Here is an 18,022-nt window from a genome sequence, read left to right as displayed (position 1 = left end):
TAAAAACCACAAAAAAATCAATAGAAAAAATCAATAAAATATGAATCTATATTAATCAATCCAACCATTAAACTTGTCAATAAAATTTAGATCATTTAGCAGAATCTTTTCTCGTCTTCTCTGTATCATCATCTTTTAAAAGAGACTAAAAGAAAAAGATAATAAGCTCATATCCTGGATCCTTAAAATCAGTATGTAAATTATGTAAACTGCTCCTTGTTGCTATATCTCAGGCTCTATAGTGATGGCAATAAAGCTCCTTGTGAGATAAAGTCCTAGTTTTTTATTTATAATAATAATTATTATATATAATTACCCATCCACATAATCAGAAGCAGTTGTGAGCAAATACTTTTGGCAATATAGTGTGTGTGTGTTCGCGTGTATGTATGTATGTATGTATGTATGTATGTATGTGTACATATACATACACACACACACACACACACACACACACACACACACATATATATTCCCAAAACTGTATTGTCATACATGGAAATTTGAAGTCAAAGCAAATCTATAACAGAACAGAACCAAATCATGTAAGTTAAAAAAACATTGAAATTGTGTACATTACTAACATCATGCATCCATTTTTAAACATTATTCAAGAGAACCAATTGAGAACTAAATAATATTTTCTGATGAATTAATGTAATTTTAAATCATATGAACTATATTTCACATTTTTAACCATTTGAACCCATTGATTTTCCAAAGTTCGATATCCCCATTTTCCTTTCCACAGTTCAACTATGTTACTAATACTGATTTTTATATCACATAATACCTTAAAAAATTGAATTGTTGGTTTCTGTTCATATACTTAAAGAAGTTAAAACTGTGAATCCTCAGAGGCTGCTAAAGCTTCAAGATTTGTTTGCCCCAATCAATTCCACTCACTAGCAGAGCTGCAAAATCAAGAACTTTTGCTGATCAGGAACTCTGTAAGAAAATTCAGTATGCCTGTAACCAGAGGTGGCATTCAGCAGGTTCTGACCAGTTCTGGAGAACCGGTAGTGGAAATTTTGAGTAGTTCGGAGAACTGGTAAATATCACCTCTGACTGGCCACACCTCCATCTATTCTCTGCCTCCCAAGTCCCAGCTGATCGGGAGGAATTGGGGATTTTGCAGTAACCTACTCCTGGAGTGGGGAGGGAATGGAGATTTTATAGTATCCTTCCCCTGCCATGCCCATCAAGCCATGCCCACCAAGCCACGCCCACAGAACTGGTAGTAAAAAAATTTGAATCCCACCACTGCCTATAAGCCATTTCACATCTTTGCATCCTCAGGATAGACCAGCAGGACTTATGGGGGTAAAGAAGGGCATGTATTTTGTGCATGCCTACATCTCCCTAAAGAGGGGTGGGGTGTGGGTGGAATTACAAGGCCTTTAGAATCTTGTATAATGAAGTTCTAAAATCCTATGAGATCATATTGGAAGACTTGCAATTTCAGGTAGAAGGAAGAAGATGGAAGGAGACATTCCCCTTTGTGTCCTTTGTATGATCTTTTTAAAAGCCGTTGCATTATGTATTTGTTATTTCATGTTAATATGGATGGTGATAAAATTGGGGAGCAGCATTGCCTAGATTTAATTTCTTGGGTAAGAAAGAATTGGAAATATGCATAAACAATGAAATCAGACGATACCTCATTCAGCAGACTCTTTTCTTTTTTTACTATAGCAACAAATTCTAAACATCCAAATACCTGCTGGCCAATGAATCCATCACCTTTTGAGGTGACACTCTTTTCTTAAGTTGGTTCCACGTAAATGCATTACCTTTTACCTATTCTCAAATTCATAACCCATTACATACTTGTCTTGCTCAGTACATTAAGAAGGAATTGGATTTACACAGTGAAACACACAAATGCAACATATGACACATTATAGCAAGGGGGGCGTTCCACCAGGTTCGCCTGGTGCGCCAATTGCGCCCCCTTCTGGACCGGGATGCCCTACGCACGGTCACTCATGCACTGGTGACGTCTCGCCTGGACTACTGTAATGCTCTCTACATGGGGCTTCCCTTGGGACGCGCACGAAGACTGCAGCTAGTCCAGAACGCAGCCGCACGGGCAGTCATGGGGAGTACTAGGTACTCCCACGTAACACCGCTCCTGCGCGAGCTGCACTGGCTACCTGTGGTCTTTCGGGTGCGTTTCAAGGTTTTGACCACCATCTTTAAAGCGCTCCATGGCATAGGGCCTAGTTACCTGCGGGATCGCATTCTCCCACACACATCCCTGCGGCCAATTCGCTCTCACAGGGAGGGGCTTCTCCTGGTGCCGTCCACTAGACAATGCCAGCGGGTGACACCAAGGAGTAGGGCCTTCTCTGTGATGGGCCCAACCCTCTGGAATGACCTCCCCCCCGACATTAGAACCACCACTGACTTCCGCTCCTTCCGGCAGAAACTGAAGACACACCTGTTCCGACTGGCTGGCCTGGCATAATTTTTAACGTCTACCTCCTGGCATATATATTTCCTACTGGTTTTTTAGGGGACTTAATTTTATAGGACACTGGGGTTTTAAATTCGGTATATTTTAAATTATTCATTTAGCAATTACAGTTCTGTCTATTTTTATCCTCCTCTTATTTATGTATTTATCCATTTAATAATTTTAATTGTTTAAATTTTATTTATGATGTTTTTGATATGGACTGTACACCGCCCCGAGTCCCTTTTGGGAGAGGGGGCGGTCTAGAAGTGCTAATTAAATTAAATTAAATTAATTAAAATAGCATGTCAATATCAAAATGCAAAGATGTAAAAAATAAAATGAAGCGAAAGAAAAACTTCAAACTAACCAACAGCCATGGTTGCTAACATGAAAGTCTTCTGCCTGGGAAAAGATGAACTAAAGGCTCAACATGTAACAAGTGGGCAGTCATTTGGATCATGTGCCTGGCAAAATATGAGAACGGTACAATCCTGCAAGGATCTTAAAAGGCTTTGCTATGGAATTAAAAGTGATTTCCGAATAGAGGAATCAATGCCCGGACAGGCACCACTTAATACATTCCAAGGCATTAGCTAACCAAACTTGTACCAATCCTCCATCCCATTCACCCATACAATCTGTGTCTAGTTTGCATTAGCATAGAAAGCCCCAATGTTTGGGCATCTCATCTCAGACTAACTAAAACTGTGTACTCTGCAAGGAAAAGCTTGCAGGGAAAGGGTTAATGTGTTTTGATATTGGCAGGATAATAGGGTTTCTTAATGGGGTTTTGAAGGAGATGTCTTGAATAAACAAAGCAACCAGAGAATTAAGGGGATGAGTAACTGCCTTACTGTCTACAACTCTTAATCCTTTCTTGGTTTGTCATGTGAGCCTGAGGTTATACTATCAGAACAAAATAGAGACATGCAATACATTTATGAACTGTGTTTTATGGCATTTACTATAAATGCAGAGCAAACTGTATTGGCTGCTTTATAAATGAAAAATATTCAGGCTCCAGTTTTTGCCAGAAAAAAATATCTGACAGTAATACCTAGAATTACCAAATGAAGTGTCCAATATTATGGTCTAGCTATACCCCTCACCCCCACCCCCGTGCATTCTTGCAGAACAAGAGAAAGAAAACAGAACACTAGAAGCAATTTGGAATGGTTGGGAAGGAAATAATTGAAGAATTATAATCTTTTCTTATTGAGATATATTTTAAGTTATAATATTGAAGACTTTATTATACCTGATGCATTTGCTTTTTACGTTTGCTATAGAGTGCTTTACCTAGGGATTCACAACCATCTCTTTCATTCTTCCAGCCATAATCATAGATATTTCAATATTAACTCAATATTGCAAATAAGAGCATTTAGAAGAGAGTTCATATCTCTGGGCCACCATATACCTGTCAGATATTCTAGACGTCAGTTCAGTTCCAGAAGCTTGGATTTCTGGGTATTTAAATCAAAATGTAAAGGGCCTTGGGTGCTCTCTTAGTAGGCAATTCAATGTCAACTTGCATCTATTCAAAATAGGAACATTCAGGTCATTGTTTGATATTTTTTACCTATTGCACTACAGCAATTCCACATTGACGCCTAACAACAAATTCTTATGTATTGTAACCGTATGCTAATTATCCATGAGTGGTCCTGGAAACTGGTTCCTAAAAAGTGGGAAATTATCTCTTTGTATCTGTGCTCTAGGAGAATCGGCTGCAACTTAGAATGTACTATAATGTTAAATCCCAGCCTACTACATTTGCAGTCAATCTTGGGTCTTTAATTGCTGGATTTTATACATGTGTTACTTGTCTTGTAATGGAACCTGATAGACTGAACTATCAGGTGCATGAAAGAATAGAATATTTGTTGGTTTATCTTTCTTTAAAAAAAAAACAGGTTTTAAGTGGACTTGTTTAATTGCCAAAATAACACATGGAGAATAGAAGAAGAGGAGGGAAATATGAGATCATGTATCATGGAATCAGCTACAAAAATAAGAATATACCGGTAATTGAAATATAGCTCTTGGGCACAGACTATAAAATCAACACTAATTTGTCCCAAGTTTGTTCATCCTGTGGTTTATTGCCCTTTTCCTTTCCCATTCATTTTTTGGATTATTTATCTATAAAAATATATTAATCTAATTATCTATATTAATATTTGTATGAATATTACTTGTCAAAATTGTGAGTAGTCAGGGCCCAAATAAATTGTTCCTTAAATATTAATATAAAATATATTCATAATTTAAGGTATGGAAAACGACAGTTTTTGTATTATATATATAACTAAGTATATGATGATTTTTACTCCTGATCTCATTGTGTTTTTAGTTTTCCTATTAAGAAGACCATGTATTGTAAACTTTTTTTTAAATAACAGTTTCCTATTTAATTTCATCTCTAAATTTAAAGTAATATTTGGAAATGAATGAATCCAGCAAGTTCTGACAGGTTATGGAGAACCGGTAGCGGAAATTTTGAATCGTTCAGAGGACTGGCAAATGCCACCTCTAGCTGGCCCAGAGTGGGGTGGGAATGGAGATTTTGCAGTAGCCTTCCCCTGCCACGCCCACCAAGCCACGCCATGCCCACCAAGTCACGCCCACAGAACCGGTAGTAAAAAAAAATGAATTTCACCACTGGAATGAATGTTCTTAATGGAAAGACACAGGAAATAACTAAAAAATTATGGGCAAGTCTTTAAATGTATGAACAGTGGGAAATTAAAATTGAAATCAAAAGTGGCCTTTCCGAAGAGATGAAGCCTGCACAGTTTCTGAGAAACAGGGTACAGTGGAGCTGATATTCCCTTACTTTTGTTCAACATTGTCTATACATTATTTTGGCTTTAGCCAGAATAAGGCTAAACTGCTAGATGCAGTTATTTCTTCTATAGAAGCAAACCTGAACAATTTCATACAGAAAGGTACACAGAGTTTTATTCAAAGAATACATTTCATGGATTTTGAGCTGGAGACTTGTTAATCCACTCTGTTGTTTGATGGATAGAACCTTTTAAAAAATCACAAAAATGATTTAGGATACATGAATAAATATGAATACATGCACACGCACATATTATTGATAAAGGCAGAATTAAATGACTAGAGGCAGCAGAGGTCCAGCCCCTGCAATTGACTAATGGAGACCTGATATGGGAACTGAAACAAAGTCACTGGGTGATGGGATTTAATCTCATCAATGGTTCTCCTCTGGCTAATTAAAGACAATGGCTATTTCCAGCACTGCCACACCCTAACCCTAACTTACAACAGTTTGTTTAATGACCGCTCAACATCACAACAGCATTGAAAAAGTGATTTATGTCCGGGGGGAGGGGTGATGTGACCATTCTTTGAGAACTTTCAAGCACAGTCAAGGGGGAAGCATATTCATTTAACAACTGTGTTACTAATTCAACAACTGCAGTGATTCACTTAACAAATATGGCAAGAAACATCGTAAAATGAGTCAACATTCACTTAACAAATTTCTCACTTAACAACATAAATTCTGGGCTCAATTGTGGCCATATGTCAAGAACTACCTGTATTACCACATAAAAACAGTTTTCCTTAACCATAAATAGGCTCTCCTTACACCGTCAAACATAACCAGTTTTCCCAATATGGTTTCATGAACCCAACAGATAATTGCAGTCCTAGAAATTCCCTTTAATTCTGGTTAAAGCTCTTACAGTACTTTTCATTGTTCTCTGTTCTTTTTTCTTGTAACTGTGGGACTCACGTTGAACAAATGGCTGCTTATTTCCTCTTAGTGTTGGGCACCTTCCCATGATAAACTTTTTTGCATGACTACCAACATCAGGTATCTTTTTGGTGTGAATATACAAAAAAAAGGAGCTGTGGTGGAATTGTGGATTACAAGGGCCACCTGTATATTAAAGAAATTAAATAGCAGTAGCCCTCTAAATTGTTTAATTGGCCCAATATGATTAATTGGTCCAAAGCCATCTGCTTCTGCTCAAGTATGAGATTGATCCTTCTTCCCTAATGTTGTTTAGAATGATAATAGCAATAATGATTGCTGTGCTGCAATTGACAGTGGTTGCAATTGATCCTATGTGGAAATTTGAGTAAGGTGATCCTTGCATTGTTATTGGGAAGATAAATTCCTATATTAAGCAGTGTGAATGTGATGGGGCATATCCCTGAGTTAAAAAGGTATAGAATTTTTGTATGTTATTTCTCTTTTGCATGTGCCAGCTCTAGCAACACCATTCATTGCATCCAAATGCCTTCCATTATAGACCCATGATCTTAATTTTAAGAGTATCAAATAAAATTCATGCTTCCTGTTTAAAGTTTATGAAGTCCAAATGAGAACAAATGTTACCATTAAAAATATGCATTCTACATGGTCCCAACCCTCTAAAGAGCTGTACAAGAATAGTAATGAGAGGCATAACACGATCTCTCTGCAGCTGCTGTTAATCCAATTCACTTCTTGCAAAATAGCTCACGAAAAAAATGCAAGATAATTTCGGATCTTGGTGAAATGAATGTAAGACTTAGGAGGTTTTATTTATCTCTGACTGTGAGTAATAGTAAAATTATTTTAAACATTGTTAACAATTACTTTCACCCAAACATTAACCTGGTGCTGCACCACAAGAGCTAAAACATAAAACAGCTGCTTCTCGGGCACAAAATATGTCTGGGTAAGGGTGGAGGAGTAGCTTGAGCAGTTCAGTGGCCCTTTTGACAGTAGGAAGCTTTTAGATAGCTCTGAATGGAGATGGATTTCTAGGTCTCATGGGAACGGGCACTTCGACAACCTTGAGGTGACTGGGCTTTGGATCATTTGAAATAAGGGAAGAGAGTTCACGCTGAATTCGCCTCCTATTTCCTGTTTTTTTATTTAAAAAAATCAAGTAAGTGTTGCTGCTTGTCCTTTTTTTTAACCAGATGTTTATCCTTTGCCAGTTATTCTTGGGAAAGTATATATTCTCCATATATATTTTTATTCGTTTGTTTGTTTGTTAAAGATGTACAAGATAACAAGTATAGGTATGAATATAAACATGAACAAAGGAAGTAAATACAGGTAAATGGGGACAGTAAGACAGGGCCGGTAGGCAGTCTTGTGCGCTTACGCACGCCCCCTTTATGGACCTCTTAAGAATGGGGTGAGCTCCATGGTAGACAGTTTGAGATTGAAGCTGTGAGGGTTTGAGGCTGTAACAACAGAGTCGGATAGAGCATTGCAGGCATTGACCATTCTGTTGCTGAAGTTGTATTTTCCACAATCGAGTTTGAAGCGGTTTACCTTGAGTTCGTATCGATTGTTTGCCCGTGTATTATTGTGGTTGAAGCTGAAGAAGTCATTGACAGGCAAGACGTTGTAGCAGATAATTTTGTGCACTATTCTTAGAACGGACTGCAGACGGCGCAGTTCCAGATTGTCCAAACCCAAAATTTCAAGCCTGGTGGCATAGGGAATTCTATTGTTAGTAGAGGAGTGGAATACTCTTCCCGTGAAATACCTCTGAACCTGCTCAATCCTGTTAATGTCCGATATACAGTGTGGGTTCCAGAAGGATGAGCTGTATTCAAGAATTTGTCTGGCAAAGGTTTTGTATGTCCTAGTTAGCAATACAATGTTACTCAAGGGTGAAATTCACTTACCTTTGCTACCGGTTTCGGTAGCAATGTGACCTTCCGTGCATGTGCAAAGCGTGCCTGCAAAGGTAGGCGAACAGCAGGTGGCAATCTGCTTTTCCATGTAATTTAGATTAGCAGGAAATCCTGCTTTATAGCTAATATCAATTGTGCATCACAGCTGATCATCGAAAAAAAGATTCGCCCAAACCTGTAGCATTTTTTTTACTACTGGTTCAGCGAATGGGTAACATTTTTACTACCGGTTCGGGTGAAGCGGTCCAAACCAGTAGCATTTCACCCCTGATGTTACCGGAGAAGAAACTTTGCAAAATTAGATTAACAACTCTTAATGCCTTTTTGGCAATGCTTTTACATGAGCTCTGGGGCTTAAATCGTTTGAGATGAGTACTCATTCTTATTCCATGCAGGATTCTCCCTAGGAATCAACAGCAATAGGCAGCTCAATCTCACTTTTTTACTTCAGACGATCTCATAGGCCACAGGCCAAATATTTTGTTGCTGCCAAAAGGTGTTTACTTCAACTGCTTATTAAATAAATGTTTTGGTGTGCAAATGATGTTAGGAAATAAACCACCCTTTGTTCTATCGTTTCTGACATGGAACTGAAACAATAAGTATCATGCTCTAGATTTTCCAACAAGCAATATATCTTGGGCCTCTAGAAATGCTTTATTACATTTTTCATGCTACTTTTATTATCACTTCTAGAGTAACAATTAAAAACTTTACAGTATTTTAAAACATGGATTTTTTTTTTTGTTGGTGGTGCTTTTGGTACAATGAACTAAGGTACTCATCCGGAAACATTAATGTATTAACTGATATTCATTTTTTAAGCTTGTCCTATGTTTGAATGAAATCCATTAAAAAAAATAAAGCATTTTGATATAGAGGACCATGAGTCTTATACTTTATTGAGTTCCAGGTTGGAGATCTTCTGAATGATGCTCAGCTACAATCAGTTAACACCCCTAGGACTGATCCAGATAGGTTGCACAGCCAATCCTTGGGTTTCTTGGAAACGGATTTTGGACATCTGCTTCTCTGCCCCCTCAGGTCTGCCCATTTTGGAATGTTGTGCAAACATTGTATTATCATGTATTTCATTATGTTCAATTTTCAATTATTTAGTAAGTTATTCTGTCACCCCGTGGTAAATGATACAATGCGGTTCACAGCAAATACATAATAGGTCAGCGGTAGGCCTTTATTACTTGATGAATAAACTTTTATACAAGCATTTAGAAAAGAATACATTGCTTGGCAGGAGTTAAGCATGGGTTTATCAATAACATTGTGTAAAACCAGTCTAAACTCCATTTTCAATAGACCGAGTTGTTCACTGACCACAGGAATGCAACTGACATAACAGTGTTTTTAGCAAAATATTTGCCACCCTTTCCCATGAGATTTTAGCAGAGAGGTTGGCAGAAAATGTTGGACTACGTACCAAAACATGGATGCAGAACTGGTTGAACAGTCACACCCAATTAGTGTACATCAACAGAGTTACATAAAATTGAAAGTCCCGTATTATAGGTGCTGAGTTAAAAATATTACCAAATCTGCAGACAACACCATAATAAACCTCTTAGAAGATAATATTAAGATTCTCTCCTTTGGGGAGAAACAGTGCTATGCACAATGCAGATCTCTACCTTGAATTGTCCTAAAACTTTCTAAAAGAAAAACAAGCAAATGATTGTTTATTGCTTCTTTTGGAAATATACATGGAAGCATACCTACCCATCAAACTATTTCCTTTGGGGCAAACAACATTTTACAAGACACAGAAAGGAAGTTAAAAAAATGATAAATAAAGGCATGACGTAAGGAAACAAAGCTAGATTGTACCAATACTATTCATTTACATTCCTTTATACCAAGGGTTTATAATTTTTTTCACAATACCTTCCAACGTTAGTGTACCGTAATCATAATTTCCCCTAAAAGTCCAAAAAAAAAAAAAAAACCAAAAAAACCCACTAATGAATAAAAAACAATACAATGACATTTGGGAAATATGGATTTGTTGTGACAATGCACAACTAAAAGTTTTTTCTGGACTCTGTCTGCATCTCTCAAAGACCTCAAAGTTTGGAAAACCCTGCTCTAAAACCATCCTTACTTTTCACCTCAAATTATCTGTTACCAATTTACATGATCCAACAAATGTTTTAGCCCTTTCACTTCCCTTTGTAGATCCAGAGATATTGTTACTGGGCACCGCCATTATGTTTTTATCACTTGAGATTTTCTCACAGTGCTTTTTAGTAAGAAAGGGGAGAGGAGAGGAGTGTAGCAGCATTTTCTGCTAATAGTAAGGACACCATCATTCATTTGGGGGTAAATTTTGAGGATTGCTCTGCATGCAATAAAGCATTTTAGAGCGAGCACACTCACCCTATTTTATGCAAACTAGGCTGTCTAATATAGTGACTACCTATATTCTTCCCTGCATCCCACAAGTGAAAAAATGTATCATCTAACTCCATTGTGTCATTTCTTTCACTTGCTTTGCATCTTTTACTCTCAGTGAAGATAATTTATTGGAAATCTGTTAATCTGATGACAGAAGAGCTCCCTAGTTGTTGGTCCTTCCAGTTGCTTGAAACATTTTTTGTACAAGACTGCATCAGTGTGTGTAATTGTATAACTGATTTTCTGTGTTCTGGGAGACCAAACTGCAATCTTGTGGCACCCTTGCTTACGAAGTAACTCGTGTTAAGCACAGTCACTGATTTATTGTCTCCTTTGCCTTGTACATAAATAATTCACAGAGCTATGGAGAAAAAGAGTTGAGCGGGGTGAAGAAGCACTTCCATTATGCCTATACTGCTCTATTCTGTTACATTCCAGATGTCTTTCTATTCTTTTTTTCTAGTTTATCATCTTTATTTTATGATAACTAATTGCAAAAAAATTACAATTGCACACCACAGTATTAAAGAAGCAACGCAGCCCAAAAGCAGAGCAATAGGAGAAAAAAAGCAGGCTTGGAAATTATTATAAATAGAACAATTCCATAAAAATATGCCCCATATTACTTGAAAATCTGTCTTTGCTCATTTGCCCCAAAAGTGTTACCTTGCTCAGCCCCTTAAAACCCGATCATTAAAAGTACCTATTTATTTTCCCTCTACCAAAAATACCTTCTGGAGAGTCCACTGTTATCCTCCATATACTATATAGAATGTTAACCAATATATCAAAGGAATGTCTGTCTGTTCTAACTATTTAGAATGTGGGGACTTTTCTCTAGTGAGTTCTGTTGGTGAAGAAGCCTTGGTCATGAACCCCATATCAGAAGCACCAGTTTAACAAAGACATCAGCTGATTGCCAATTTTAGGTCAAAGAGTTTTTGCATTTCTAAGACCCATCAGCCCAAAGTTGCTTTGTAGCCATATATTTCTGGACATGTTTGCCTTCAGGGATATGTCCATCACTGCTGAGTTTCTTCTTCTCCCTCCTCCCCTCCAACCTCAGGAGTTGTTTCCCTTTGAGCCCCAATTAAGTCAAGTCTCACACCAAAACAAACATGTTCCAGGCCTCTGAGGTACATGTTGGGGCTCAGACTGCCTGGTGCCGGGGCCAGTCTGGCCTCAGGGAGTGATAAAACAGCTTGAGAAGATCCTGACAAAGGAAGTTGGGGCTTCAACCGTGTCACAAAATTTCTTTTAACAATTAATCACCAGGGAACAAGAACATTGACACTAGGAAGAGAGAAATTGAACTTTTTCCCAGTGGACCAAGTCAGACCAAGATTATGTGAAAATGGTTTCTGCGAGATGTTCTAAAAGTGTTGTGATTTTTTAGAAAAGTATATTATGATATTTTATAATACTTTAAACTACCATGACATCAACTGGGAGACAAACTTTGAATCTAGTGGAAGATATGTTTTAGCCAAAGTCCATGAAACTATTCTGACCTGCTGATGACACACCTTACACTAAAGTTTTCAGAGGTGGTATTCAGACGATTCGAAACTGCGGGTGGGCCCACTCACCGACCCCGGCTCTATGCCATCCTATTTAGGCACATTGTTGAGGCCGGGCATATATGTGGAAGACATGCATGTGAGCAAAGTGCATGCATGGAAGGCCAGGCGCATGCACGGCAAATCTGTCATAACAAAATGTGAAACCTACCGCTGACCCTTTCCCAAACTACCACCCATCAGTTGATTTAATTCCTGGGTATAGGCTTTTTTGGTTAGCATTTGTAGAGTTGTACTTCAGCACGTGGCTTGCGTTTTGTTAGAGAAAACTAAATGATCAGAATCTGGCAAGCTGAAGATAATGATAAGTGTTGAAAAACTACAATGTACCTGAACTTGAGTCCAGTAAGGCTCATTATCTGCAGTTATAAACCAAGCATAGAATAAATATACAGTATTATATCATAATTTAGTGAGCTAAACTTTGACTATCCCTCTGGCAAATATTATAGACCATCTTTGTTGATATATAATCTATTTTAACTGCTTAAAAAAATCTGAACCTATTTTTGTTCACAGCTGATTTGTTCTCTATATAGTCAGCTTGCAGAAAACATTAAGAACTTGCAACTTTCTACAGAAAAAAAAATAATCTACTAAAAAATGCAAACAGCAGTTACATATCAATTTGGTGCAGATTAATTATGAATTTCTTCCTTAAAAATACAGACTAGCTTCAAATGCAGATTTTTTTCTCCTGGAAAAGAAGAAAATGTAACATACCAGTTGTGGTTTTTGGACACTTGCTTCACTGGAACTTTAACTCCTAAGAGGTTTGGTACAGTTACATCTTACACAAGAAGCCCAGATAATTGAGCAACAATATTAGATTACAGATACAGTTAATCAAATAATAACAGTGACAGCAACAACAATACACTACTTTAATCCAAGATAGGTACTCTATTCTCTCTATAAATCTAGATTCAGTGGTGGCTTTTGTACAATATATAAATAGGATAACAACTGTCACTAACAAGTGTTTGATCTTATATACCAATAGGCAAGCATAAAGCAACTATTAGTTATAGATCTGCTTTGGCTGTAAATACTACTGGTAGTAAGCAGTTACATGTCCAGATATGATATCAGCAACTTCTTCTTTCTGAAAAACTTATTTTTGCTCTTCAGCTGATCAATGTACTTGTATGTTTCAGTATGAAAGATTGAACAAATTTCTTCAGTTGTTTGTTCTGAATAATTATTTCTCAAACTAGATGTGAGAAGGTCCAACCATGACTTTATAGGTCCAAGAGCAACGCTGCTGTTTATTTTGTTGTTGTTTGCATTAGTTGTCATTTGAAACAGAACATGTTCAAGCTTTCAATTTAGTGTGTTTTTTTTCCAAATAAAAAAAAAATATTCCTGAACATTTAAACAAAATATTCAGCCAATCTATTTGTAGTTGAGTGATACAGTACTTGTATTATATAAGTCCATTCTTTTTTCATGAATATTGGAATTGCTTTAGCTAAAAGTTGCAGTCCATTTTCACTCACTATTGATTCTGAGCCATCTGTTCTTGAAAAGAATTTTCTCAACATAACTACTATGTGGGTGGCTACTTTTATTGTACACTTAACAAAATACTGATAAAACATTTTGCTTGTATTTCTCTGGTGTGTATATCTATGTAGACAGTGTGGTTTCTCCTAATTTTGCTCTGAATCATCTCAGCTGAGATGGGAAGACTCTTGATTTCTGTGAGAAAGATAAATGTCAAAGGAATCCCCATTTGATATGGATTTTTGCATTCATTCATTCATTCATTCATTCACTCATTCATTCATTCATTCTTTCTTTCTCTATAGCTGCCCATCACAAACTAGAAACTCTGGGTGGCAAACTATCACAAAAACAATTAAAATATACAAAATCCAACAGATTTGGAAGGGACCTTGGAGATCTTCTAGCTCAGAGGTGTCAAACTCGATTTCATTGAGGGCTACATTAGGGTTGTTTTTGACCTTGGGGGGGACAGGGTGGGCATGACCAGGGTGGGTGTGGCCAGCTTAACATCACTCTTGTCAGAGTTTCCTGTGGTGGCCAGCAAAAATGGGCTCCAGAACTTCATTTTTGGCTGTGATGGCCTTCTGCAACCCTCTGCCAGTGGGTTGCAGGAGTGCCAACATATCTGTTGTTTATCTTTTCCAGGACTTTCCCAGGTAATGATGTCTGGCTGGTTGATCTGCAGTTTCCTGGAAGATACAGGAAGAAATTAAATGCAAATAGCAGCCAAGAGATATTATAATCCATCGGTGTTAGCATAATCAGGAAACAGCACCTACATAATCCATCCATCCATATTTGTATGATATATGCCCTTTTGAATTCTGTGTTGAATCTGTGCCCTCTGAGGAACAAAGCCCAGTGATGCACTTAATCAACAGCTATAAATAGAATCTTTTTGTGGATTCATGATTGAAAACAGACGCTGCTGATCAGCAATGGAGATAAACTCAATTTACACAAATACTGGTTAAAACATTAATTCAAATTCCAAAAGCCAAACTCAATGCCTGCCTATTTGTGTCTTTTTTTTTTTTCCTCTGCAAAAATGCAAACATTATTGGGCTTTCATTATCATCTTTCATGATGTGTAATATAACTATGCCAATACCATATTATGAGGTACAGGTCAGTGGGGAGGTTTTGAAATTTTTAGAACCTCTTCTGTAGGTGTGGCCTGCTTTGTGGAAGTGACTTGTCGGCCATGTGACCAGGTGCGAGTGGCTTGCCAGCCATGTGACCGGGTAGGAGTGGCATGTCAGCCATGTGACTGGGTGGGCATGACCAACTTGTAAAATGTGGTGAAACTCACTTAACAACGCTCTTGCTTAGCAACCAAAATGTTGGCTCAGAAACTCTGGCATTTGAAGCATGTACAAGACCCTTGCACCCCTAACCCTTTAGAAAAAAAACCCAGGGGTGTTCAAACTTGACAGCTTTAAGACTTGTGGACTTCAACTCCCAGAATTCCTCCTCTGGCTCTTCATCTTGGTGATGTGCGGACGGGCGGGGGGAGGGAGCTGGAACCAGTTCTCAATGGCACTGTAGATTTGTGGAACCTCTTCTATAGAAGAGGTTAGAACTGGCAGGAACCCACCCCTGGTACAGGTAGTCCTCAATTTATGACAATTGAAGTCAAATTTCCATTGCTAAGCAAGGCACTTGGTAAGTGAGTTTGCCCCATTTTGTGACTTTTCTTGCCACACTTAAATGAATCACTGCAGTTGTTAAATTAGTAACATGGTTGTTAAGTGAATCTGGCTTCCCCATTGACTTTGCTTGTCAGAAAGTTGCATGAGCATGGGACACTGAAACGGTCATAAATACATGCTAATTGCCAAGTGTCCAAATTCTGATCGTAGGGAGGCTGCAAGGGTTGTTAAGTGTGAAAAACAGTCATAACAGTCATTACTTTTGTTCCGTGGCTTTGTAATTTTGAGCGGTCACTAAATGAATGGTTGTAAGTAAAGTAATACTAGGCAGCATCAGTAAGTGTACGTGTAACACTTTGTAGAGTATTACAATGTTTTTTTTTTGCTTCAATGAAAATTTGCTCTCATTATTTTATCACTTCTCATCATCTTTCCTCTTGTTCAAGAGGTGAAGCTCAGTGGTTAAATGGCAAGAATTTGAGATAGTAATTAACAGTTCTTTAAAAAGATCATAGCTGTGACACATCTTGTGGTCTAGAGGAACTCATGACTGCTTGAGTTTTCTCCGCATACTTCTGCAGGACACTGCGGGACATCAACCCAGTTTTAAAGAACTCACGTGTTGTTGCAGCATGCCACAGGGACAAAATCCAATGAACTCTGCATGACTGATTTGAAAATGGAAAGATGTACCACTTTTTCTCCACAGCCAATCATGTCATTTAAAGAGCACTGGTACTCTTTAACACTAGTACAGTGATGGCTTTTATCCACCAAGTGCCCAAAATGCACACGCACATTCCCAAACTGAAAGGTGTGTGCATACAAATGTGTACCAGTGCGCAGACGCATGAGTGCATGTGCAGCAGAGACCCAAAGACCAGCTGGCCAGTGGGAGGTGGGGCATCCCAACACCGGCAGTCTGCCAAGAGTTAAGATCTATTTCTTTTGTGAGCTTCTGTTTTGTCGTTTGCAGGGAAACAGTAGCTCACGAAAGAAACGCCACCGAGATCTGACCTAGGGAAATGGCACACATGCCAGCAGAGAGGGCTCTGCGTGCCATCTCTGGCACATGTGCATAGGTTCGCCATCACGGGCCTAGTAGCACTTGATACATGGCTTTCTGCCAAAACTTTGATACAGATACTAAAGAAATAACAGTATAACCCTTTGTGTGTATTTAAGCTGATACATAGCTTAGAATCTTTCTCCATTTCCATTAATATCTAAGTTTCTGCTAGGTCTATTTTGCTGACATGTCCCCCAGTAAAGAAAGCAACAAGGTCTTCAATTCTGGCCAAGGGGTATTGTTCTGCCTGTAATACTTGTAGTAGATTAAGACCGGTAGTAATTTTTAAACCACCACAGGTTCTGAACATTCTCTCTCTCTCTCTCTCTTCAAAAATGCTATTAAAGACTTGTCAATGTTCATTTACTTAATGTTTTCTTTTGTTTATTTTTCATCCCTTCAATTTGTATGGCTGCCCAACTAAAATGACTTTGGGAAGATGGCAGACAATTTTAAAAATGATTTTTAAAAAACCAATGCAAACAGAACACAGATAGAACAAACTGGCAACTGAGGATACCAAAAAAGGTACCACAATGTCCTTTAGAGTTGTTGTAATATGCCAGCCCAAGAACTGCATGTAGAGAGAGACAGGTATTCAATGCCTAATAAAAGGTCAATAGGATCAAGACCATATAAATGTTGGGGGGGGGGGAGAGAGAAGCTGTTTCACAGCACAGGTACAACAAAAAAGACATGCTTCTCCAAATGGCATTGCTTGATAGAAGGGACCCAGAGAATGCCAGCTGTTTGGATCTGGGGGGATGAGCAGAACTAAGGGGAGACAGGTGGTATCACAAACAACCTGGCATTATCTAATGAAGGGCTGATGATAACCAACACCTGGAATTGATCCAGAGGTTTACTGGAAGCCAACTCAGTTGGCATTGTAGATAAGTAACATAAGCCTACTGGCTATGTTTTTAACTACCCATACTGCTGATTTGAATCAAATGTAAGTTTAAGGGCACCTCCATTTATACCAGGGGTGTCCAAACTTGGGAACTTTAAGACTTGTGGACTTCAACTCCCAGAATTCCCCAGCCAGCTGGCTGGGGAATTCTGGGAGTTGAAGTCCACAAGTCTTAAAGTTCCCAAGTTTGGACACCCCTGATTTATACCATATCTTTCATTCAAGAGCTCAAAACAGTGTTCACTCTTTTATCTAACTTTTTCCCACAGCAAAAGCACCTCTGTGAGATAGGTTGGTTGAGAAAGAATGATTGGGCTAAAGTCATCCAAATCAGCTTTTGTAGCCTTGAAACCTCAGTCTTTCCAGCGGCAGTCCAAACTTTAACCACTGTACCACACTGACTCTTTTCTGGTACTCTCTGAAAAATGTTTCACATGGTCAGATATAAGAACAGTGGTTGAGAAAAACATACCAAAACCATTTCTGCCCAGTATGATAAATAAACCTCCAATTCATTTCTTGATTCAATTTCACGTGATGTTTTAACCATTTGGCTGGCCTTTCTACTCACAGTTCTGCCAGAGGGGTCTGTAATGCATGGTTAAAATCCTGAATTGTTGAAGAAAATGCCTAGTATATTAGTTTCTACCAGGAGAACTGAACCATGCTAAGCATCCTCCTTGTACTTTTGACTTTAAGCTGAATTTTTCTCATACAGGCTGTGTATATATATTTTGAATCCATGGT

This window comes from Natrix helvetica (assembly GCF_964273705.1).
Source record: "Natrix helvetica genome assembly, chromosome: 5".
NCBI lineage: Eukaryota > Metazoa > Chordata > Lepidosauria > Squamata > Natricidae > Natrix > Natrix helvetica.
The sequence above is the reverse complement of the archived record's forward strand: the minus strand, read 5'-3'. Positions refer to the sequence as shown.